Raw genomic sequence first — 27323 nt, 5'->3', positions numbered from 1 at the left:
AGAGTTTGGATTTTCTTCTGGTAGTTCCATCTTTCTATGGTGAGACAATCAGAGTGCTATACACATTTCCTGCAACCCAATTGAACATCAGTGGACCAAGCACATTAAGCTTCATGTGCACTTCATCAAGAATTTGATTTAGGATGGCTCTCTTATCTTGGAGTATATTCCTACTGTTGAGTACGTTGAAGACATTTTCACTAAACCTTTTACATTCTTGTGGTATCTTCAGTTGTGTTCTATACTTGGGGTGAAGTAAGTTTTCCTTTGGGGGTCTTAGGGATGAGTTCTTCCTTCATTCTTTCTTTTTTTAGCATTCTTCTATCTCTTTTTGGAGTATGGTTTTTCCCACGTGGTTTTCCCTATTTCTCCATTTTTCAAAGATTTGGTTGTGTTGGGTAGCTCATCAAGCCATGTTACCAGGACCCATTTATGCTTTCAGCATTGTAGGTTATTTTTTTTTTCATACATTATTTGTAGCTACATTATTTCTCATCTTAAGGAGGTGTTAGAGTAAAGGATTAATTGAATTATATTTATTAAATTACCTTTACTCGCTACTTAAGATTTCACTTAATGCACATGTATTCCAATTTAGTAATCAGATATTAATTATTAAATACCACTTACCTCTTAGGAAATCTTTGATAGAGATAAACTAAATCTCTTTTGATGTAATATCAATGTACTAATATAGAATTACCGGTACTCTATATATATGAACACAACTAAATCTGGTTCTAATTACTAATAATAACAATATGGACTTGATATGGTAAGTATATTGATAATTTTTTTTATCACAATCTGAAAAACATTACCAATATACTTACCATATCAAGTGCATATTATTATTATTAGTAATTAGAACCATATTTAGTTGTGTTCGTATATATAGAGTACCGATAATACACACACACACACACACATACTACCTCATACATGATCACTGATCAGTTGATGAATTGGATCATCAATCACACAACAATGATCTACTCTTCTTCAATGATAATAAATAAGTAATAGTGTCACCACATTCAACCTTGTCAAAGATATATATATATATATATATATATATATATATATATATATAGAGAGAGAGAGAGAGAGGTGCATGTCCTATAGGGACATGACTATACATAGTCAATGGCCACATAGAGTCATGGCCCTATAGGGTCATGCACTTCTAATCAACTAATTGTTTCAATAAAAAACTAGTATTAGTCAAGCACTGATAAAAAAAATATGATTAAGTGTATGACGATTACTAAACACATATTCCAAATTTTATATATATATTTATGTGAGGAAATCACAGATCATATACTTAACATATATGTGAACTTCACTTCTTCTAAAGCTACACATTAACACTCCCTCTTAGAAAGGGATAAGTGAAATATCAATCATATCCCATGAAACTTTACAAGATATCAATATTAATGATATCCATACAAATAACAGATTATTTGACTTTAACACTCTGAAATAGTGACTTGTCAAATAACCATAATCATAATATTATGAACACTATCATAACATGTATTATGATCTCTGACATTTTGGATCAATAATTAGAGTGATCAGAATACATGTGTTATCAATGACTTTTAGTGTATCCAGAATAATAACATAATTTTTCATGATAATAGGCCTATCATTTGTAATATAGTCACCTTACAATGATTACTTTCTGAATATATATGTCTATGAAATATCATCATATTTCATTACATATTTGATGCAACTATTCAACTAGAAGCATAAGCACACATATAAAATTGAAACTCAAATTCAATACCCAAAATTACAATTTGATCATACCAAGGTTTCCTCTGAAATATTCCAATTTAACCTTGGCAAGAGGTTTGGTAATTAAGAACATCTATTGTTTGCTCATTTGTACTTATGTACTCTAGTTTGATAACATGTTGATCTACCATATCCCTAATATAATGATAAGGTATCTTAATATTCTTAGATCAATTGTGGAAAATTGGATTTGCTGAAAGCTTGATACAACTTTGACTATAGTAGTGAATGATAGTTGACTTCAAAGGTTTCTTGAACAACCCAACTAGCAACTTCCACAACCATATTTCTTCTCTAGCTCCCATGGATGAGGCTATATATTATGCTTCAGTGCAGCTTAAGGTAACTAAAGATTGTTTCCTACTAAACCAGGAAATCATTGTAGATCCAAAATTTAGATAACATCATATAGTACTCTTACATTCAATAGGGCTGCCAGCCCAATCAAAATCTAAATATCCATGAAGATTGATTTCAACTTTATAATATTTGAGTCCCATACCAACTGAAGCTCTTAGGTATTGTAAGACATTCTTAGTTGACATAAGATGCATTTTCTTTGGTTCGCGCATGAATTGACTTAATCTATTATTCATATAATAGATATTGGGATGAGTATTAACCAAGTATATTAGTGATTTGATGATCTACCTATAGTAAGTAGGATCAGTAGGTTCATATTCAAATCTATCATTCTTTAGTTTATGGAAGATAGCTTACATAGGAGTAGTTGTTGGAAGCATGAATGATGATGATATTCCTATGGGGGAGTATTGAAGGAACCTGATTAGATATTTATCATGATGATATGTTACATTCATGAGTGTGTTTGTCATTGATGTCAACATAGCAGTTTTCTGTGGTATCTGAGGGAAGAACAGTGGAAAGATCAAGTTGGTATGGATAGATCATCGAGCACTTTCAGTAGTGAGGTTAAAGGGAGATACTACTAAGTGTCTAGTATATGCAACTAACCTCAAAAGCATAAGATATTAATTCTAGAAGAAGTTATGCAAGTTTCGGTGAAGACTATTCTAAGATAGAGTTTATAGAGGCATGTTTTGGTAAACTTGTTATATCTCTTAGCAGAGTCGTTACATTTCTCAAAGTTTTCTAGTAGGGGAATGTGGATGTGGTAGGATCATACTTTATTTCACTGGCATTCTAATATATGTATCAACTATGAATCTATGATTCTATCTCTAGTGGATGTTCATTTTTCAACAAATTAATAGTTAATTGTTCATGCTTGTGCTATTGAAGTAAATTAGTTTTTGTAATTTTGGGATTATGAATTTTTCTTTGTACAGTAATTGTGAAAGCTAGTAGTGGGCCAAGATATGTTGTTGGGTACTAGAATAAGGTAGATAAAGATAAGCTCATTATAGGCACACATGTTGTTCTTGACATGACAACACTTACAATAATGAGGACTCTTCCTCGTGAGGTACCTAGCATTAGAATCTCACATCAACAAGTTGTTAATAAGAAAAAATTATATCATAATCTTTGAAGGGATTTTCTGGAAAAAGGCTAATCATTTTGTCTGTGTATATTAGATTTAGGTAGACCTTTTTGTTTATAATATTTTCTACATAAGGATCCTGGAAATGTGAGCTACTCAATAATAGGAGGGTTAGCATATTAAATCAAGGAGCTAAGACAGTCTATTGAACTTCCTTTAATGAATACTAAATGCTTTCTTAGGGTTGGAATCAAACCTCCTAAAGTAAAATTTGTGTGAAGTGTAAATTAATCATGGTAATTACTTGTTTATGTAAAGTTCAACTTGCATTTTTTTTTTATTCTTGTTGGAATTTTTTCATAGAGGTTTGATTTATGCCTTCTTTTTGTAATACTATTTTTCAGGTGGTTTCAAGTGCTATAATAGATAAATATATTGGCAAAAGTGCAAGGTTGATCATGGAAATGTTTGGTTATGCACAGGATCACTAGGTATGACTTCTTATTCATTTGAACATCAAAAGACTAATTTTTGGTGTTTGTTAATATAATTACAAATGCTAACATTTTATATATATATATAATAATAGTTTTTTTTTTTTTTTGAAAACATTATGTATGTTGAATTATTAGCTCATCGCATCTAAGAATTTGAAGGTATTGACACTAAAAAGTATTTCTCTATATGCTTGCAACCCTATTCCTCTTAGTAATTGCATTGCAATCTACTAACAAGTATTATGATTAATATAAACGAAATGCTTAATGTTATAGTGAGGCTTTGATGCAGTTGTGCATCATATTTATGGATGAAATTGATGCAATCGGTGGACGTCATTTTAGTGAAGGAACAAGTGCTGATCAAGAAATTCAAAGAACTTTAATGGAATTGCTTAACCAACTAGATGGTTTTGATCAATTAGGAAAGGTATTGTGTTTTTAGGTGTTTAAGATGATGTAATTGTCAGTCAACTACATTAAACAAGAAACTATGTTATTTAACTTATTTAAGATTCTTGAAGGTAGTGTATTTTTCATTTGACTTGAAAATCTTGTTAATTTTAACATTAAATGTTGGTAAAAATGATCATGGCAACAAATCGTCCTAATTTACTACATCTATCCCTGCTTAGACCTAGTCATTTGGATAGAAAGATTGAGATTCCACTTCCAAATGAACAAGCAAGAATGGAAGTACTAAAAATACATGTTGTAGGGATTGCAAAACACATAGACATAGGTTATGAAGTTGTTGCAAATTGTGTTCAAGTATTGTTCTATTTCTTTAATAATTTGCAATTTATTCAAAATATTTGATTTTTTGTCCTATACTACATTGTTATGTTCTGGAGTTGGTAATTGTTGTTTGATTAATTACTGTATAGCTGAGATTATTCCAACTTTTACCAGGGCTCTAATGGAGCAAATCTTCATAACATTTGTACAGAAGATGATGTGGTAACAATCCATGTAGAGCGTGATTACATAATCTAGGAAGATTAATGAAGGTGAATTTTCTTTCCCTTTCTATTTAGCATTTTATAAAATTGGAGTTTTTTGTACTTTCTGGCATGTAACTTGTACTCAGGTTGTTCGCAAGTTGAATGAAGCAAAGAAACTAGAGTCAAGTTGTTCAAGAGTTGATCTATGTATTAAATATCTATTGTTGAATTTAAAATAAACATTTAAAAGTTATGGTTGGCCTTATTTGAGAAATCTTGTATGTTTAAGTGGTAGACAATGTGATCTAAACAATGTGATCATTGCACCAGTGTGGTCCTTGTTTTTCTTAAGACTTAAGTCATACTTTTCTTTTTAAAATTTTGATGTAATGTTGTTAGCCATTGTTTGAATCTCCAATATGGTCCATATTGTTTCAATGACTTCAATCATGCTTTAAAAGATATTAAAATGTTGATTCAAGGCTTGTCCTCTAGCCCATGAGTCAAAATGAGATTTAGTGTGTGTCTGCATGCATGGAGACCTCAACCAAGGTGGAGAAAATATAAGAGGTGGTAGGGTAAAACTTTATTCACTTTGTGCACTTTCCTACAATTTCACCTTGCATTGGAAATGACTTCTCATAGGACACTTTATCAAATAGTCTAGTACCTCGTTCCTACCGCAACTAGAATGGAGAGAAGACATTTTAAGTGAGAGATCTACATATGTTGAACACATGCTTTTTACAATTTTTCTACCAACTTCTTCATTTTGTCACTACCAAAAATTTACAAGTGAATTCTATTATGATAGATGAAATAGGAAATTGAACTCATGTGGAAGTATGTTGAAGATGCCTATGTCAATTTGGGGAATTTAGCTAAAATTGTATGCAAGCCAAATTTATTTAAAGTTGAAAAATTAAAACATGGTTACAAATGCCTCAAGATGCCTACGCCTCTAGAGTTCTTTATCATGGGAGGAAATAACAATAGAGTACTAGAGCTACCCAAAAAAAATTTGATAATGCAATGAGCCATCGCAATTGTAACATCTTACCCGACAGGAAGTCATCACTCTCACAGTATTATCATTGCACACTATCATACCTACGACAGTAACATCTATTGGATGACCATCACTCGAATAGCATTGTTGTCGCATGTCATCATTGTTGTGACATCCAACCCAATAGATGCTCATTAGGCCTACAACAACTCCATCATAAGTGCGATGGTAGACTAAAAATGTAGGTCATGATAATTATGACACTTGATTGTCCAACTCACTACATTGTGAAGAGGTACACTTCCTTTTTATTTTTTCCAAATTGTGATGGCTTTAGGTATCCCAATTGTGATGGACTAGCTTGTCATTGCAATTTACGACAAAAAAAATCTTTCGCTTGTTCGACGAGGGCTAATTCGTGCTACTGTCATTCTGGTGACGGATGGCTATTGCAATTGTGATGGCCTACCATCATAATTTGAGCCCAAATGTAGTAGTGGGAGTAGAGAGGATGCTTCATTGTAACCTTTCCTTGTTTATATTACTTGTCTATAAGAAAAGATATTGATGTCGCATAGAGTAACTAAGCGGTTAGAGTCTAGAGAGACTACTAGGGTAACCTTAGAGTTGGCTCATGTAATGATGCTTTCCCACTTACATATTAGGTTTCCTATGTGTCTTTGTTTCCTATGGGATTAGATATTACTTGTGTACTTGGTATCCTTTGAGATAGATTTCTATTGAAATTCCTTGACCTAGATTCTTGTTATGACTTTGGATTGTTATCTGTTTGGGACTTGAGATTATCTCCTCAACATGGTGGGTGTGAACCATTTAGGTTCCATGAGGTTTGGTGGTAGTTTTCTTATACCTAATCACCATATGGGATTGGATGATAGCTAAAATGAAGCAACAATTTATTCCTATGTATTATGAGCTTGATTTGTAGAAGAAGATGCAAGGAATCGAGCAAGTAGGAAAATTTGTTCAAAAGTATACTGAAGAGTTCTACCGAATTCTAATTAGAATCGGCCATGATAAGGAGAAAAATGCTTGTTATCTTAATGGGTTAAGGCCAAGCATTTAGGAAGAGCTAAGTCTTATTCGAATGAATGGTATTGAAGAGGCATACCAGTTTTCCCTAAGAGTTGAGGAAAAACTGAGCAAGAAGTCTAATAATATGAATAGTGGAAGAGGTCGTAGTGGAAGATCTGGTGGATGATCTTATGAAGGCCATAATGATGATCAGAAGAACAAGGATGAGGCTAGAAGTAGCAATCAGAACCAAAGGGGAAACCATTCCAATCATTTCCATGATCAAAATAGTAGAGAACAGAGAGGAAGAGGTAGAGGAAAAGGAACTGGAAGAGGAGGCTTTTGTGGGAAATGTTTTTACTGAGGAGAAGAAGGGCATATAGCATTTGAAAGTACCCAGTACCAAGGAAGGACATATCGAAGAACTAAAGGCCCAACTAGAGTTGCACATGTTGATGAACATACCAGATCCTCACATTTTGAAGATGCTGAAAGAGGAGAAGTCCTAGTTAACATATTATTTTTGCTGAGTGGTGAGAATAAACCTTACCAAAGTTAGATTTTGTTTCATACAAGGTGTAGATGTGAAGATAAATGTTGTGATGTGATCATTGATGGTGGAAGTACTAACAATCTAGTGTCAACAATGATGGTCACCAAGTTGAAGTTGAAGAGAGAGAAACACTCATGTCCATACCATATTGCTTGTGTGCAAGATGACCACAAGGTTATGGGCAATCAGAAATCCTCAATGAAGTTCAAGATTGGAAGCTAATAGGATGAGGTACAATGTGAGATTATACTTATTGACATATGTCATATGTTGTTGGGTAGGTCGTGGCAGTTTGATAAGCATGTTGTACACGATGGGCGAGTAAATACCTACATGTTGACCAAGGATGGAGTGAAACATAAGTTGAAGCCATTTAAGGATAAAGAAGAAAAGGTATGTAGTGCTACCGGAATATGTTTTTTTGATGGAAAATAGTTTCTCAAAGGTATGAAGCATGAGCATGTGTGTTTTTCTATAATTCCAACAAATAGTAAAGAAGAAGTAGAGGAGGTACCTATAGAAGTTGCAAATATGTTGGGAGAATTTTTAGATATTGTATCAGATAATGTACCTGTACACTCGAAAGTGTCCCACTTAAACCCTTCTATCCAAATGATTCCATGAGTTCAGAATCCTTGGATGCTGGCTTAGAGCTCTCTATCCGCGGAGTGCAAGAGAGTGTATTTCAAGTTCAAGGGCTCTCAGATGAGCCTTAGAGATACTCTTCTTGCTAGTAAACCATGCAATGGGAGGTTCCAAAGACAAGATGCAAGAATGCAAATGTCCCAAGGAGTTCCTCAAGAATGCAATGCAAATGAAAATTAAGCTAGAATGAGATGCAAAGTGGAGCTATGCTAAGCATGTATGAGAGTGTTGCAATCCAACTATTAGACTATATGATTTAAGCTACATGTAAAAATAAAAGCTAAGCTAAGCTAGAATGCCATGGATGAGAGAATGTAGACAAGAGAGAGAAGTTCTTCACAAAGCTCCGAAGAAATTTGTTAGAAAACCTGTAGCATAACAATATTCAAATGATGGATGGATCCTTTGAGGGGGAAAGCTCTCTCCCTTTTAAAGTCGCACGAACGGTAGAGATCAAGATGAAGATGGTGGATGATCAACAGTGGAATTTGAAAAGAGGAGTGATCCATGTACACACACAAGTCAACCAATAGAATGTAAGTTAACTTGTCATATAAGACAAAAATCACAAAGCCTTTTCTTTTAATTGTAAAATAGAAAAAGGACTTTATGTGTGCACTTTAAGTGGGTTAGAAGAATGGGGTGTTTTATTTAATTAAAAGGGGATATGTTCTTTTAATCAAATAATGAACTTAGGATAGCATAGTCAAACTATAGGTTATAATCAAATAAATTGATTATTAACAATTTGGCTTAGGTAAGTGATTAAATTAATTTAGCCAAAATGTTGAAAAGGGGGCTAATAGTCTAGATGACCATTTTTAGGTGATTACATTTTCCCCTCTTTGACTAATTCGTGATCGATCTAGGAACACATTATGTCAAAGAAAATAGAAAGCCAACTAGGCAGTGATAGATATAGATATCTGATTTCAAAGAATGAAATGCAGAAATAGATGGCAAGTCCTGAATGCATAGCCTGATAGCGGTAGCACTGAACACTAGGAAGATGATGTTAGGATCTGAAAAGAATTCTAAAACCTAGCAAAGCAAATAGATCGAGAGCAAGTGATAAGGTCAAACAAATGCTCCTAAGAAATAGATAGCTGTAACAATCAACAATAGAGTATTTCTGCCCCCTCGGGATCAAAATCAAAATGAGGTAAGAGGAAGCAAAAACTAGCTAGATATGAGAAAATCAAGATACAACAATGTCTGATATGACAGATAAATGACTAGAACCCAAGAATGACTATAAGAAATTGATAAAATGCCCCAGTTTGAATAGAGTTGACCTTGAAGGATATAGCATAAATATTAGGTCAAATCTAGTAGAGAGATGATTTAGATATGAAAAGGTGACTAGAATTAGATATGAAGCATAGAAATGATGAAGACATGAAGAAATGAAGATGCCCCAGTGATAATTCAAAGATTAGACCTCAAATGGTCAACTAACTGCTCAGAAGAAGGTAAAATTTTAAAATGCAATTTTGACCATCAAGATGAATTCAAATTTTGATTTCGATCCTGAAAATAAATCTAGGATGTTGAAATTATATAAGAGGTCAAAACTTTATATAATGTGATGATAAGATAGAAAAGAGATGGAGTGAAAGATTAAGAAGGTAAAGGACATGAACAAGAAGAAAGTAAAGAAATATATAAAAGGAGTTAGCCGATATGTCTATGAAAAGATGAAGAGAGCTCTCCCCGTATGCAAGAATGCAAGACTAAGCTAGAAAATGAACATAAAATGCAAGCTAATATGAAAAGTGGCTTACCAGCAAGAAGTGCATAACATTTAGACTCTTAATTTCATCATTGAGCATTTATTAGGGACATCATGAGATCATACAACCATCACTAGTATAACTATGAGGATATGAATATGATCGATATTAGATAGGTATGTGGAAATCCAATCTAAGCATCAAAGACATGTAAGTCAAGATAATTACATGATTAGATTCCCTAAGTTTAATTTAGCAAGATTACACCTGTATCAAGGCATAAGCGCTAGGATAAACCCCAAGTGTGATCTTGTGAAACAGTCAAGGATGATACATTTATAAGTCAAAGTGTTGAATAGGACAAGCACGAATGCTTACAACACTATAGACAAACAAAGTATACCCACAAGCAGAAATCAAGAAAACCTGCCCCATGCCCCCAGTCTTCTAGTCAATGACATCCTTGAAAGACTATTAGGGATGGAAAATATAGTAAATAAATCATCATAGACAGCACACAAAGTAGATAAAGATCAGCATAGCTTAGTTGTTTAAGTGTTAAAGTGCGTGTGTGTAAGTCACTTGGCCATTTCTTCAAGACTTGATTTTGATAGTGAGAAATATTGCGACATCGGAGACCGTAGGTAAACTATTTGAAAAGTGTTGAAAAACACTATTTTGTGAGTTGTCAAAGAAACCCTAATGCATAAGAATACCTCAATGGGCTAAGCATTTTTGCCCCCAAGACAAGGACAATAAATAATTCCAAGCTAGGAAATGTGTAGCGAAGTGGATGATTGAGACTGATAGACATAGGTGCGAGGGTTTCAAGTAGTGCCTATTTCCAGGTTTTCACCACTTGACAAATTTTTTCAAGACTTTTTTCAATTTTTTTGTATTTTTCAATTTTTCAATGTTTTTTGGTGATACATCAAAGCGCCTATTGCTAGGTTTTCACTAAGATGATCTTTTTTCAAGATATTTTTTGATTTTTAGGATTTTTCAGCATCATATATGATTTTTTTTTGGAATTTTTAGAATAATTTAGAGATCACTAGTTCTCAAGAAAGATCACGTCATTTTCTCCCAATGTTTAGCAAGGTATAGGAAACGATGGAGAAAAAAATCAGTGGATAAGCAGAGATGGATAAGAAAGGAGTATGAAGCAAGTAAAAGTGATCCTCAAGGACTGACTCCTCAGGAGCACCCAAGCTAGGGAAAGAGGTGGAATAGTCATATGAAGCATATTTTGGATAAGAAATGGAAGAAATGAGAAAGATAGCATGTAGGATAAGCAATGAAGCCAACAAGTGAGATAGCATGAAGTGTGTAGTCCAAAAGAGTAGCCATGTCAAGAGACCTATGAGAACCATGTTTCATTTATTATGATCAAGACCAAGGGGTCAACTAGATAGTATAGCAATGGGATAGAGCAATAAGAATAAAGCTCAAGATAGAAACTATGAGTGAATGGGAGAGCACAATAGAAAATCTGGTGGATAAGATAGCCAATATGCAAAGATAGCTCAACATTGTCAAGATCAAAGAGAGAAGAAGGGATGGATGGATGATGGAAGAATTATGCATGATGTCTGTTTGCCAGGTTTTCATCATGGTACTTATCTAAGGTGCCACAAGAAGTAGTTTTCACCATAGGATAAATTTATTTCTCTTTACTTTTGCTACCAAAGTGCCACAAGAAGTGGTTTTCACCAAGGCACATTTTCATTTTTTTCTTTTTTCTTTTTTTTTTTCTGAATTTTTAGAAAGAGCTCAAGCTATTTGAATGTAGATAGTGCTCTTATAGAAAAGATAACTCATGATAAGCCAAGACCATAGAAAGGTATGCTCAAAGATGTTGATAGGGTGATGAAAGAGAAATGGTAGTAGGAAGAGTATATGGAGGATAATAGTTCATGTATAGAAAGTAAGTGTAAGCTTTAGAGGATTTCATGAGGGTAGTTGAAATATTGGACAAGATCAACATTGACACACACCTTGAAGGGTATTGGAATGATGGAGGAATGATGGATGAAGTAGCTTGAGGTTTAGATCTATGAGAAGGTAGAAGAGATTTTGTAAAAAGTGGAGTGGAAGGCTTTGGAATATTTTTAGGAAGATTTTTGGAAGAAGATGGAATGTAAGCCTTTGGAAGCTTGAATGCCAACTTTGAAGTGTTTTCAATATTCAAGTCTTCTAAAAGAGACTTGTGAATCCATATAGCTTTAGATTTTCCTTTAGATACTTCAAAACACATTTCTTAATAATGGCTTTAGGAACCCATATTTTCTTTGATTTAGCTTTTTTAATAGTGGACCTTTGTGGTCTCTTTTGTGCATTCTCCTTCTTAGCATTCACATGTCGATTAGATGGGACATAGTGATCTTTATTTTTCAATGGATTCTTATGTTTATTCTCACTTCCAAAGGACTTGGGATTTGTGGATGAATAAGGATGATATGAGTGGTTTAGATGTATAGATGGGTGAAAATTCATCGAGGATGAGTGTCTTTGTTGATCTTGATGTATTATAGGAGAGCTAGGGAATGAGCTAGGAGTGAATGTAGGAGATGGAGGAACATAAGGCCCCAATATGGATGGAAGGTTTGAATGCTTTAGCTTAGATGGATAAGGACCAAGGATAGATTTAGAAGATGCAAAGGGATAGTGGGAAGGGATATCAACATCTTTAGAGTGAGCAACATGGTCAAATAAATCAATAGACTCATGAGTACCTTTGATAGGAACAACATTTTTAATAGAAGCACTTCAAGCTTGAGCACAATTTTGAAGTGGATGTGGAGAAGTAGAACATGAGGGGATGCTTTGATCTTGACAAGTAGCTTTGGATAGCATATGAAGGGAACTTTTCTCATAATTTTCAGTAAGCTCAAGGGAGATAATGGAAGTGGTATCTTCATCATACTTAGGAGGTGGACAAGGTATAGGATATGGAGGGGAAAAATCTTGAAAGAGATGAAAGGGTGCTTGATCTTGATCTTTCTTGACATTTATAGCTTTTTCTTTTTGAGAGTCCTCTTGACATGAAGCTCCTTCTAAGGACAAGGGAGAATGAAGAGTGAATGGAATAGTGCTTGGATTAGGTATAGTAGTGCATGAAGGTTGAGGATTTTTAGGATTAGTAGCATGGAAAAGGTTTGCAGCCAAGTGAAGGTTAGCTAGAGTTTCTTTTAGAGGTAGCCCTTGAGGATACATGTATTCAATGTGGAAAGCATTAGGTTCTTTATTTAATGGAGGCATGTTGGAAAGCTTTGAAGTGTTGGGAGATGCACGAGTGTTGGAAGAAGTGGAACATGTAATAGAGCTGCTACTAGACATAGGTTCATTAATGTAATCTTGCTCAAGAGAAGTATCTTCACCATATGAGTCACTAGAGGTTCCAAGATCAACAATCTCATCATCAATGAGATCTTGGATTTTATGTTTCAGCTCTATACAATCAAAAGTAGCATGGTCATTAGATTGATGATAAGCACAATAATCATCCAAGAAAGGATTTCCATAGGAGCTAGACTTAGGCAACATGATGATCTTATTGCCAAGAAGTTTTTGCAAAGTGTCATCATAAGAATTTTTCAAGGGAGCAAAAGTTCTATTATAAACATGTCTAGGATCTTCTTTTTGTTTCTCAAGTGAATATAATGCATTAATTTCTTCATCATTTTCTTGGTCAAAGATAGGTTCATCATGATATTTTGGCATAGGCTCAAAGGAGGTATCACTTTCTAGCTCTCTAAAAAGGCCTTTAGATCTAGTAGGTGAAGACAATTGATGTCTTGAAGTAGAGCATGTAGACCTAGAAGAAGAGGATGACCTCAAAGAAGGTGACTCACATGCATGTAAAGACCTTAAGGAAGATTCATGTAATGATGCAATCTTCTCCTCTAACCTTTTCTCAAGTTTAGACTTCATTTCTGTCATGCGCTTAGAGAGATGAAGGTAAGAAAGATCATTTGTCTCTTCTAGTTCTTTGTATTGCGCATATAGATCTTGAAACTCTTTAGTGACATGGAGGATATCATGATCATCTAGATTCAGTTGAAGTTTGGTAGCACAAGGTTTAGATCCCATAGTTTTAGATGCAAAGCCAAGCATAAAAGAGCCTAGAAGATAACTTGATGTTGAAACTATAGGAGGTAGAGTGTTCACTTGCCAAGATAGTAGAGAGAGATTAAAGTGACTTGTCAAACAATATGTCCAAGAAACTTACGACATGAATGACTCAAGTCAATAGCTAGGCAAGATGCCCAAATAGCCAAATAAATATAGCAAGCAGGGTGACAAGTGAACAACTTTCCCAACCCAAGAGTGTAGTCAAGAAATCAAGGTAACCATTTTAGCAAAAGGATAACTAGCAAGCATGCATAGACCATGAAGATAGAAAGACCAAGAGCACCAAGATCAAAGAGTCACTTTAAGCATGTTCAAGCACTAGAGACATATAAAAGAAAAGTCAAATGATGAAACCCCCCTTAGTAAGTAACGCAAGAAAATATTTGCACTTTATGTTTTGACTTGGTTGACAAAGTTTGACAATAATTGATAGCATAGCAAGTTTGATGTTCAAAAGAAATTTCTTTCCAAGTAAGATAGTGACACATGGAGTAGTCTTCAATCAATCAAGCAAGGGACAAAGCAACCTTGCATGATACAAGCATATGTCAGGTCTTAAAAGAAATCCCTAAAACTATCGTCATGTGTATGTTCAAAAGATTTTCATAGGTCTCCACATTCGAGAACACATCAAGAAATATCTACCTAAAGGACATGGTTCATTACTCAACAACTTGGCCCACGCTTGATGCTCCTTTGCCTCACACCAAGTGGTTTCCCACAAGAGATATTGGCTTTGTCATGGAAATGCCATAAGCATAACCAAAGGAACACAAATGGTGAGTGTAAAATCTTGGGGTGATCCGGGTAGTCCACTAGGATCAATCCTTGCACCAAGAAGTTGAGCGGCTAAAAAAGGTAGTTACTAACTTAGGGTGTTTAGATAGGGCTTCTGTTCATAATGTTCCTCTTGCTCCCAATTATGGGACACCTCACCTTGTGATGAGTAACCGATCTCGCGACCACAAGAGTACCTTAAGAATTCTTTCCTAGTGATCTCCCTATGGTCGAAATCCCATAAGCGATCACACTAGGCGAAGACAAACACTATGTCTACCAAGGTTTTGTGTCCTTGATAGCCTTGAGTTTATAGTAGTTTGGAAGAGCTAGGTAATCTGCTTGTCCCCACTTGGATCGTCCCTCTCAAGTTGTCCGAGAGCAGGCCCTCTAAAGGATTCTAACTACACAAAGAGTGGATCAACTTTCGGAAGTTAAGATTTTTGATTCACCACAAGGGTGAAGAGAATACTCTCCTATTCTAATCATTTTCTCCCAAACGCGCCAGGAAGATTCAGTTACCCCTTGCTTTTGAAACCAAATGGCAAGTCAAGATTTATGATTCACCACAAAGATGAAGAGCATACTCTCCTATTACCAAAAAACTCCAATCACAAGTTTTATGTGCCTATGAAAAATGAAAAATTAGTCAATGCCTCACATGAAAATAAAAAATCAATTAAGTTTGGGTTTTTATGCTTTTGGCAGCCCTGCAAACAATGTTAGTAGCCCTTCCGCATTTGAAGCTTTGACATGGGTTCTTTTTATGCAATGTTTCAATTTTTTTCATAAGGATGGCAACTTGTAATCACAACTTGTTAGCACCAAAAGTTAGTGTGAAATAACATAAAAATATTCAACAAAAAGTGGTTAGTTGCCTCAAAAATCCAAATTATCTTCCAATCAAGTGTATGCAAAGAAAGGGCAAACTAATCACAAATGCTCTCATTTTTACTCTTTGCTTTTGATCTAGTCAACTAGATTAGACTTTTTTGCTATTATTTCGGATCCAAAAATAGAAATGAAAAGAAGAGACCCCTACTAAAAATTAAAGAGCTTTCTAAAAATGCAATAAATTCAAAAAAATCTCTTCATTTTCTCCCTGGAGACCGATTTTGTCAAAATAGGCCAAATTTATCAAATCGGGTTTTTATCCCTAATACGACCTCAAAAGTCAAAACACAAAGAGAGTACCCCTCTTAGAATTCAAAAATATTTTTAAAAATGTAAGTTTTTCTAAAAAATGCATTGATTTACGATCAGAAATGACTTTTTATGAAAAAAAAAGAAAACATCATAACTCCCAAAAATCATGTCAAAATACTTTGAAAATTAGATTAAAATATTTTTAACACATACCCAACCTGCAAAAAAAATTTCAAAACCAAACTCCAAGTGGTTTAAAAGATATGATCAAATCTTTAAACCAACTAGATTTTTGGCCTTCAAACCAATCTACTTATGGGTTGGCCTTAAAACCAAAGTGATAATTCTACAAAAGCACTTGATTAGATCCAATATGCTGCTATAAAAAAAAACCAGAGATAAGAAATGAAAGAAAATGGAGCTAGAAACTTGATTCGTACCCCACGGTGGGTGCCAAAAAAATCTACACTCAAAAGTGTCCCACTCTAAACCCTTCTATCGAAACGATTCCATGACTTTGGAATCCTTGGATGTCAGCTTAGAGCTCCCTATCCACGGAGTGCAAGAGAGTGTATTTCAAGTTCAAGGGCTCTCAGATGAGCCTTAGAGATACTCTTCTTGCTAGTAAACCATGCAATGGAAGGTTCCAAAGACAAGATGCAAGAATGCAAATGTCCCAAGGAGTTCCTCAAGAATGCAATGCAAATGAAAATTAAGCTAGAATGAGATGCAAAGTGGAGCTATGCTAAGCATGTATGAGAGTTTTGCAATCCAACTATTAGACTATATGATTTAAGCTACATGTAAAAATAAAAGCTAAGCTAAGCTAGAATGCTATGGATGAGAGAATGTAGACAAGAAAGAGAAGTTCTCCATAAAGCTCCAAAGAAATCTGTTAGAAAACCTACAGCATAACAATATTCAAATGATGGATGGATCCTTTGAGGGGGAAAGCTCTATCCCTTTTAAAGTCGCATGGATGGTAGAGATCAAGATGAAGATGGTGGATGATCAATGGTGGAATTTGCAAAGAGGAGTGATCCATGTGCACACACAAGTCAACCAATAGAATATAAGTTGACTTGTCATATAAGACAAAAATCACAAAGCCTTTTCTTTTAATTGTAAAATAGAAAAAGGACTTTATATGTGCACTTTAAGTGGGTTAGAAGAATGGGGTGTTTTATTTAATTAAAAGGGGACATGTTCTTTTAATCAAATAATGAACTTAGGATAGCATAGTCAAACTATAGGTTATAATCAAATAAATTGATTATTAACAATTTGGCTTAGGTAAGTGATTAAATTAATTTAGCCGAAATGTTGAAAAGAGGGCTAATAGTCTCGATGACCATTTTTAAGTGATTACAGTACCTAATGGATTGCCCCCAATGAGGAAGATTAGTCACCAGATGGATTTGGTTCCAAGAGCCAGTTTGCCAAACAAAGTGGTGCATAGAATGACAGTAGCCAGAAAGTGAAGAGTTAAATAGACAAGTTCATGAGTTGTTGCAGAAAGGGTTAATTCAAGAGAGTCTAAGTCCATGTGTTGTACCAGTTTTATTAGAACCAAAGAAAAATGGAGAATGGAGGATGTGCATAGATTCTTGCACTATCAACAAGATCACAATCAAGTATAGATTTATATTGCCAAGGATGGATGATGTTATGGATTGTTTGAGTAGAGCTAAGTATTTCACAAAGATAGATTTTAAGTGGATACCATCCTATTTGTATCAGAGAAGGTGATGAGTGGAAGACTACTTTCAAGAGAAGGGAAAGACTATATGATTGGTTAGTCATGCCTTTTGGGTTAACCAATGCACTAAGCACTTTCATGAGGATCATGAATGAGGTATTGAAGGAATTTCTAGGTAAGTTTTTCATTATTTAGCTAGATGATATATTGATCTTTAGTAAGACATTGGAGGAGCATTTGTGGTGCAAGAGCACGTCGAACATTCAAGCCAAAGTTGAAGATGAAGGAGACCTCAAGGACATCCAAATCAAATTAGGATGGAATGCATGATCCAGGTTGACAAATCAACTAGAGGATCCTAGAACCTATTATGGGCTTCAAGTAGTGCACTATTGTGTTAAAATTAGTCTTCAATGGATCCATTTTATGTTTGTAATGTCCAATAGTTTGAATGTAATGGACTAATGATTGTCCAAATCTCAAATTATGTTTTAGAAGTTTGTATTAGGCATGGGATGGGTCTAGGATATGAAGGATCATTTAGAAAAGTATTGAATATTCAAATAAAAGCCATTTTGTGATTCAAATATTCAAATCATAATGACTATTTTAGGAAGTTAAGAGGGAAGTATTAGTTTTATAGTATTTTAAAACTTAACCTATCAAACCAATGATGATAAATGGTTGAATTGGTTATTGAAGGAGTTATATATTCGTATGAGATGTCTCTGTTATCACAGAGAGCAGGATCAAGTGTATGAACTAGTGAAGGAGACAACAAGTAATAAACTTAATTTTTGCAGATCCCTTGATCTTTTTAATGTCTAAAAATGTTTGGTTTTCCATCTTGATGAATTATAAGGTCTGATTATTTAATCATTGTTGTTATTGAATGAATTTTCCATTACTTTGAGGCTATTGGCGCGCTAGTCGACATAAACGACATTTTCTTTACTTGCCATTATTGTCACAATAAGGTTTTAATAGGAATGAAGGTCATTCCATGAATGTAGAAGGCCTAACCTTCATGGAATGACATCATGTAACCTGTATTATAGGTTATGAAAATTGCACATGTAGATTCATGGGAGAATAGTGTGATCACAACCAAAATAGTAGAAAAATACATTGCAAAGGAAGGCTAAAGTAGAGTAGTGGTTGATTTAGCCAAATGAGGAGTGGATTTTATTTTTGAAAAAATATTATGTTGGAGGAATGGTGATTCGATCATCAATTTGTTGCAGGATGGTGTAGAACCAAGAGATTGTGGAAGCCCTAGATAATAAGGGTTTTAAGGTACAAATTGGGGTTTTGATGTTGTAGACCCTTTGGAGTTAATTCCTTTTGCATATGGCCATTTTAAGGCATAACTAGTCACTATCTAGGAGTTGGGAGTGCTAGGAGGTTTTAAACTTATACTTCCTTTATCAAATTGGCTAATTTTGTACACTAAAATAGGGCATCTATTATAGATAGTGGGGTTGGTCCAAAGAAGTCATATAATGGCTTTTGATATGTTGAAGAACTCCATAGAGGGTACCTAGAAATGTCATCATCTTAATCAGTGCCTTGAGAAAAGGATAAGTTATTATCAATTTAAGTCTACAGTAGGGCTAATTGGTAGAGTATTAGACTTTTGGGTTCAATTTGAGAAGACCTTGTGAAGCAAGAGCATAGGATTGTGTTGGGATACTAGAAGACATTGAAATTAAACAAAGTGAAGACTAAAAACTCAAATACATCTCTTAGGATCCTTGGGGATAGCCTTGTTAAAGTCAAGTTTTTGGAACACTTAAGGGTTTGGGTAGGTTAGAGTGTCTAAACCTCTAAAATTCAAAACTTTCATTGTACCTTGAAGACCACCATCCTTCCCTATTGCATCAAGTGGTATTAGAGTGGGAAAAAGGTCTTTTGGAAGTGTAATTGGTCTTGTGAAGTTGGTTCTTGAATCCTTTAGTGAGCCTTGCAGTTGAACTATCCTGGGAGGAGTAGCCCTATAGTAGGTTATTCTACCAAGTTGATCAAGCAACCATGATTGAGGGATAAGAAGATATTCCTACAAGGTTGACAAAGATGGTGTTGGAAAAGGTAGTGAAAGAACATGTAGCAAACAACAAAAATTTAAAGGCATCATTAGACCAAAGGGACAAAGAGATTGCTCAAAAAGATAGATTGATAAAGTCCATGATGGAGAGGTTGTCAGCACTAGAGAAGGATAAAGCATCAAATTGGATGAAGCAATAGTAGTGGAAGAAGAAGAAGAAGAAGAAACCCAAGAAGAGGAACCAATAGACCTTGAAGATGCAAGGATGGCTAAACTGGTGAAGGCCATAAAGAAAGGAGATGTCAGGGTAAGGATAGACTTACTTATGTATGGAGGGAAGATGGATGATGAAGAACTAATAGATTGGTTTGGTGCAATTGAAAGTTGTTTTGAGTGTGAAGGGATAGAAGAGAAGGATAAAGTGGAGATAGAAAAGTCTAGGTTGAAGGGACATGCTTTGTTATGGTGGGATTGTATCCAGGCAGATAGATGGAAGAATGGTATGCCCAAGATCACATCTTGGTATACTATGGTGAAAAAAATGAAGGCACAATTTTTGCCAAAGGATTATAGAGTATAGTTGTACAAGAAGATGAGGATTTCAGGCAAAAGGAGATGGATGTACAAAATTACACCAAGGAATTCAACAAGCTTGATATTAGAGTGGATCATGAGGAAGAGATGGAAGAAAATATTGCAAGGTATATGGGGGGGCCGAGGTTCAATAACCAGGATGAACTTAATCTTTCTACCCCGAGGTTGGTTGATGAATGTTATCAGTTAGCCTTGGAGGCTGAAGAGAAGATAAAATGGAGAAAAGAGAAGTAAAGTAGTAATAAAGGTGGATCTTCCATGAGAGGAAGAAGGGGAAGAGGTGCTAGTTATTTTCACAGTTAGAATGATAAAGACAAAGAGAAGACATTTTTGAAATCAAGAGGAGGTTATAGAGGTGGAAGAAGTGGAGGAAGAGGAGCATTCATAAGAAGATGCTTTGACTACAATGAAGTAGGCCATCAATCCTTTAGGTGTCCTAAATGGCAGGAAGACAAAGGGAGAGATAAAAGAACAAACTTGGTTGATGAAGAATCAAGAAAAGATGAGCAAAGAGAACCCATTGAAATTCATCCATAAGAAGGTGAATGTTTGTTGTTAGGAAGGGGACATCCAGTACAAGGAACTAGCATTTTCAAAACCAAATGTCTGATCCAAGGTAAGATTTGTAGTTTACTTGTTGATTCAGGTGCTTCACACAATTTGGTTTCAAAGGAGGTCATTGATAAGTTACATTTGCAAACTTTTCCACATCCCAATCCATATTATGCAACTTAGGTGAGTAAGAATAATAATCTACTTGTGGATGAGCAAGTCATCTTGAATTTTTCAATTGGGCAATATTTTGATAGTATTTTGAGTGATGTAATGGAAATGAGTTGTGGACATGTTATCTTGGGTAGACCTTGGCAGTGGTCTAGGAGGACTATGCATGATGGTTTCACCAATAATTATTTAATGCACAAAGCAGGGATCACTTACAAATTGAAGCCACTTTCTCAAGGCGAGATGTAGCGTATAGTTATGTGTTTTGGCAAAGATGTCTTGGTGCAAGGCCATAATAACCAAGTTGATACCGATTGGAAACAAGATAAATGGTTGAGAATTGAGGTAGGGCAGGGCAATGGTACCCCTTGTTTGTGATGATTGGGACAGTCAAGTGTCCTTTGGGAGGACAGGCAGGTGAAGGAGAAAGGAAAATAGGGTAGAGACAAATAAGGACTTTTCAGCAGTCTAGAGTACAACAGCAGTATTGTCATGAATCGGGATATTCAAATGCAACTATGTTTTTATCTAATCCTTTGTGTATGAATGTAAGGAGTTTGGGACAAAAACATGACACTTTTTGGGAGTGTATCATTCCTAAATATCAAACTTCTATGAGCAAATGTAGTGGGTACAAACCCAATAACTCCTGGGGCAAGACTTCTTTTCATGGTGGGGAGTATGGTGTAGGAGCACCTCGAACAGTCAAGCCAAAGTTGAAGAGGAAGGAGATCTCAAGGACATAAAAATCAAATCAGAGTGGAATGCATGATCTAGATCAATAGATCAATTGGAGGATCCTAGCACCTATTATGGGCTTCAAGTAGTGCAATATTGTGTTAAAATTGTAATCTCTTCAATTGATCCATTTTATGTTTGTAATTTCCAATAGTTTGAATGTAATGGAATAATGATTTTCCAAATCTCAAATTATGTTTTAGAAGTCTACATTAGACATGGGATAGGTCTAGGATATGAAGGATCATTTAGAAAAGTATTGAATATTCAAATAAAAGCCATTTTGTGATTCAAATATTCAAATCATAACGGCTATTTCAAGAAGTTAAGAGGGAAGTATTAGTTTGGTATTATTTTAAAACTTAACCTATCATACCAACAATGATAATTGGTTGAATTAGTTATTGGAGGATTTATATATTCATATGAGATGTCTATGTTATCACAGAGAGGAGGATCAGGTGTATGTACTAGTGAAAGAGACAACAAATAATAAACTTAATTTTTGCAGATCCCTTGATCTTTTTAAATTCTAAAAATGTTTGGTTTGGCATCTTGATGAATTATAATGTTTGATTATTTAATCACTATTGTTATTGAATGAATTTGGCATTACTTTGAGGCTGTTGTCGCGCCAGTTGACATAAACAACATTTTCCTACTTGTCATTACTGTCACATTAAGGTTTTAATAGGAATGGAGGTCATTCCATAAATGTAGAAGGCCTAACCTTCATGGAATGACATTATCTAACCTGTATTATAGGTTATTAACATTGCATATTCAGATTCGTGGGAGAATAGCATGATCACAGCCAAAACAGTGGAAAAATACCTTGCAAAGGAAGGCTAAAGTATAGCAGTGGTTGATTTAGCCAAATTAGGAGTGGATTTTATGTTTGAAAACATATTAACATATTGGAGGAATGGTGATTTGATCATCAATTTTTTATAGGAGGGTGTAGAATCGAGAAATTGTGGAAGCCCTAGATAATAAGGGTTTTAAGGCACAAATTGGGGGTTTTGATGCTGAAGACCTTTTGGAGTTAATTCCTTATGCATATGGCTATTTTAAGGCATAACTAGTCACCTTGTAGGAGTTGGGAGTTCTAGGAGGTTTTAAACTTATACTTCCTTTGTTAAATTGGCTAATTTTGTGCACTAAAATAGGGCATCTATTATGGATAGTGGGGTTGGTCCAAAGAAGTCATACAAGGGCTTTTAATATGTTGGAGAACTCTATAGAGGGTAGCTAGAAATGTTATCATGTTAATTAGTGCCTTGAGAAAAGGATAAGTTATCATCAATTTAAGTTTGCAATAGGGCTAATGGGCAGAGTATTGGGCTTTTGGGTTAGTTTAAGAAGACCTTGTGAAGCAGGAGTATAGGATTGTGTTGGGATACTGGAAGACATTGAAACTAAACAAAGTGAAGACTTAAAAATCAAATACATCTCTTAGGATCCTTGGGGATGGCCTTGTTAAAGTCAAGGTTTTGAAACACTTAAGGGTTTGGGTAGGCTAGAGTGCCTAAACCTCTAAAATTTCAAACTTTTATTGTACCTTGAAGACCACCATCCTTCCCCATTGCATCAATTTGGTCCATATTCACAAGGTCTTTGATAAGTTGAGGGAAGAAAAGTTGCTAATAAACTTGAAGAAGTGTAGTTTTTTAAAGGAGTTGGTGTACTTGGGATTTGTTGTCTTAACAAAAGGTCTGAAAATGGATCCAAAGAAAGTGAAGGCTATCCTTGAATGGCCTACTCAAAGGAGCATGATAAAGGTAAGATCTTTTCATGGACAAGCTACATTTTACAAAAGGTTCATAAGAAGTTTTAGCAGTTTTTGTGGACCCTTGACTGAAATAATGAGAGGGGATAGGTAAGAGTTTAAGTGGACTGTAAAAGCAGCTAAGAGCTTTAATTTGTTGAAACAAAAAGTTACTAAGCATCATGTTTTAGCACTTCCTAATTTTAACAAGGTGTTTCAAGTAGACTATGATGCTAGTGGTACTACAATAGGAGTTGTTTTGAGCCAAGAAGGTAGACCTATTGCTTATTTCAGTGAGAAGTTGAATGATGCACAAAGAAAATATTATGTTTATGATCAGGAATTGTATGCTATAGTTCAAGCATTGAAGAAATGGAGACACTATCTTCTTCCTAAGGATTTTGTTTTGTATACACATCATCAAGCTTTGCAATATTTGAATAGTCAAGGAAAATTCAACCAAGGGCATTTAAAGTGGGTTGAGTTTTTGTAGAGTTATACATTTAATTTGAAACACCGGAGTGGGAAGTCTAACAAAGTTGTAGATGCTCTTAGTAGAAGACAACTCTTGCTAACAGAAATGTAGATAGAGGTGGTTGGATTCAAAGAACTTAGTACTTTGTGTCAGGATGATCCTAATTTTGGTGAAGCATGGAAGGCTTGTGCAGAACCTATTACACTTGATAGGACAAGGTGGTTAAATTTCATGATCCTAGATAGAATTTTGTTCAAAGGAAGCCAATTGTGCATTCCTAGAAGTTCAATTAGAGAGAATCTCATCAAGGAGAAGCATAGTGGAGGATTGGTTGGATATTTTGGTAGAAATAAAACCATAGCTTTGGTTGCTGAAAATTATTACTAGCCACAGTTACAGCAAGATGTGAAGAAGTTTGTACAAAGTTGCAGAGTATGTCAAATGGCGAAAGGTGTGAAACAAAATACAAGATTGTATCAGTTGTTACCTATACTAGAGAAGTTGTGGGAGGATGTTAGCATGTATTTTATTCTTGGATTATTGTGGACTTAGTGTGGGCATGATTTTATTTTTGTGATGGTTGACAGGTTTTCAAAGATGGCACATTTTATTCCTTACAAGAGGACTAGTGATGTTGTTTATGTAGCAGAATTATTTTTCAAAGAAGTGGTGCGACTACATGACCTACCAAAGAGTATAGTTTCAAATCAAGATACAAATTTTTCTGGGTATTTCTGGTGTACATTATGGAAGAAGTTGAAGACAAATTTGAATTTTAGTTCATCACATCATCCATAGACTGATGGACAGATAGAAGTTGTAAATCGTAGTTTGGGAAACTTGTTGAGATGTTTGGTTGGAGACATATTAGATTTTACCACAAGAAGAAATTGCGTATAATAATTCTATAAATAGGAGTACTAGTAAAGCATCATTCTAGATTGTATATGGAAGTAGTCCTAGAAATACTTCCAAATTGAGGCAGTTGGATAAAGGAGAGATAAGTAGTGCTAAAGCAAAAGATTTTGCTGAACATTTGAAGAACATCCATGAGGAGGTGAGGAAGCACATCATAAAGATGAATACACAGTGTAAGGCTAAGGCAAATGTGAAAAGGAGGTATAAGGAATTTTAGATTGGAGATTAAGTCATGGTTCATTTGAGGAAGGAGCATTTTCAAGTGGGTACATACAATAAGTTGATAAAGAAGTTTGGCTCATGCAAGATAGTGAAAAGGCATGATTCTAGAAATGCTTATGAAGTGGAGTTGCCTACTAAATTGAATAATTCAATAGTATTTAGTATTACAGATTTGAGAGAGTACTATGAAGGAGTTGATGGAGATGAAGTTGTAGAAGCACAGTGGAGTATTCCACTAACTAGTTCAACTACAAAGGAGATTGAAGAGATACTAGACAATCATGTTGGAAAAAGTACAAGGAACACAACTTATGGGGAATACTTGGTAAAATGGAAAGGAAGGCTAGTAGAGGATTCATCATGGTTAGCAAAGGAGGAGATTAATCATCTTGGTTCTCCTCTGAATACTTGAGACGTGACACAATCACTTCTCAAATTACCTCGGGTGTCTGATGCAGGAGCATCCTGGGTGTAAGAGCAATCTTGCATCAACCAAAAAATATTTGTATTTTAGTCTTTTCTATTTTAATAAGGACTAGTAGACAGGGCAGTTACTATTTGTGGGAACTTACTATTTTTGGTAAGTTTGTCATATGAGCTCAAATGTTTTCATTTTCTACATGAAGGTTTATTTTAGATTTGTAAGCCTATCATAAAAATTTCATTGCTCAAGAATAAGTATTAGAGAAGTTATTGCAGATTTTTGGTGGAAAAATTTGTATTAAATTCTTCAGGCTCACCATTGGAGGCCTTAGAGTGCCTGGATGAGGTTTGAAAACTCGATGGAAGGGCGCTAGCACCATTCCAAGCCTATAGATCAGAAGCTAGCATTTTCAAGAAGTGTTTATAGTAGCCAATCAGAGCAATGTTTTGTGAGTTATGGCCTTTCAAAGTTGGGCTACTTGAAATATTTAAAATAATTGTCAAAGATATATTTGGCCGACTCTATATGTATTTTTAGGGTCTATTGGCCCTACGTATTAAGTTTCAATATCTAAAACCTTCCCAGGTGGCATAAAATTACCTATTTAAGAAAGGCTTGAACATTATCTAGGATAACTCTAGGGTGATAGTTCGCAACTTGTCTTGTAGATTATTGTAATAAAGGCACCCATGTGGGTTAGCATATTATACTTGAGAATTCTATAATTCTACATTTGTGGTGCAAATAAGAAGTCCATATTTTGTTCTCACATTGGCTGTTGTTTCTTTGTTTTTGTTATGAGTCTATGGTTTTAAGGAGAGCACCCTTCATCAAGTTTTCAAATAGGCAACAATAGAAATATTGAAGATAAACTAATCAAAAAAATTGAAAGAGAAAATAGTAAGGAACAATCAAAGATAAGAACTATGGCACAAAACATGGAAGAAGGTCTCTTGGAAAGCAGACATAAATTTGAGGAAGATGTCATAAATTTGCAACAATGTGAGCACTGTATAAGTCATTAAATTATTTTAGACAATATAAAGGAAAATATGAAGAATATTATTAGCTCATTAAGGAATTTCTATTGATGCATAATGATTTGCAGAATTAGATCACTTTGTGGAAGAATACCATAAAGAACACTTGAACAAAATTCTAAGTAAATAAAGAACAAAAAAAACACAAATGAGAAGTCTCCATGTATGGAACAAAAAAAATTGGACAAGGGGGAGAAATAAGCACAAGTCTAGAAATATGTCCCTTAGAACAAATAAGCACAAAAGAACAAACTAAAGAAAATCATGTAAATTTAGAACTCCCTAGCCCATCTCACGAACAGAGTTTGTCTTTAGATAAAAATAGGATGACACCCCTAAGAAACTACAAAGAACATCGAGAAAAAAAGAAAGGTGATTGAACCAAATGTAGAAGACAAGGCTCTAAAAGAAAACATCAAGGAAGTACAAACACCACCTCCTTCAAATAATAATAGTTGCAAGTTCAAAAAAATGTGCAACAAATATAGACTGGTCAACAAGACACAATTTCTCCAAAAGATATAGAGGATCAATTATCATAAAATGTAAAGGAAAGAGCAAAGGAATTAGGGAAGGTAAGGAAAAAACTTACTAAATTATGGCATACACCAGTTGGTGGGAAAAAATCATCTTGAGGAAGCTATCTTTGAACTAACAATAGGCAGAAAGGGAAGCATAATTTGTAATTAATTTCATAAGAACATATAAACACTCATTAAGTTACATAGAATAGATGACTTAGATAAATAAGTCTTCCTTAAGGTCCTTGATTCTAAATTAGAAGATGAATAAAGTGAAGAAGCGATAAAGGAGAAAAGTTGGTTAATTGAAAGAATCATGGAAATGGATAAGGAGGAATTTAAAGATAAGGATTTAGAGGATAATATAGAAAAACTCAATTCAACATAAACTAAGGAAAATAGTGTAT

At 34.7% G+C, this 27323-nt stretch overlaps 1 pseudogene; it reads left to right on the top strand.

Moving 5' to 3' along the window:
- LOC149567547 (26S proteasome regulatory subunit S10B homolog B-like) overlaps positions 1–4779 on the top strand; it is a 65211-nt pseudogene extending 60432 nt beyond the window's left edge.
- Positions 4780–27323: the final 22544 nt, after the last annotated feature.

Source organism: Cupressus sempervirens, chromosome 3 (assembly GCF_028749045.1).
Source record: "Cupressus sempervirens isolate cs-2001-9-10 chromosome 3, ASM2874904v1, whole genome shotgun sequence".
In the NCBI taxonomy this organism is placed as follows: Eukaryota; Viridiplantae; Streptophyta; class Pinopsida; order Cupressales; family Cupressaceae; genus Cupressus; species Cupressus sempervirens.
This window is presented reverse-complemented; position numbering and strand designations above follow the sequence as displayed.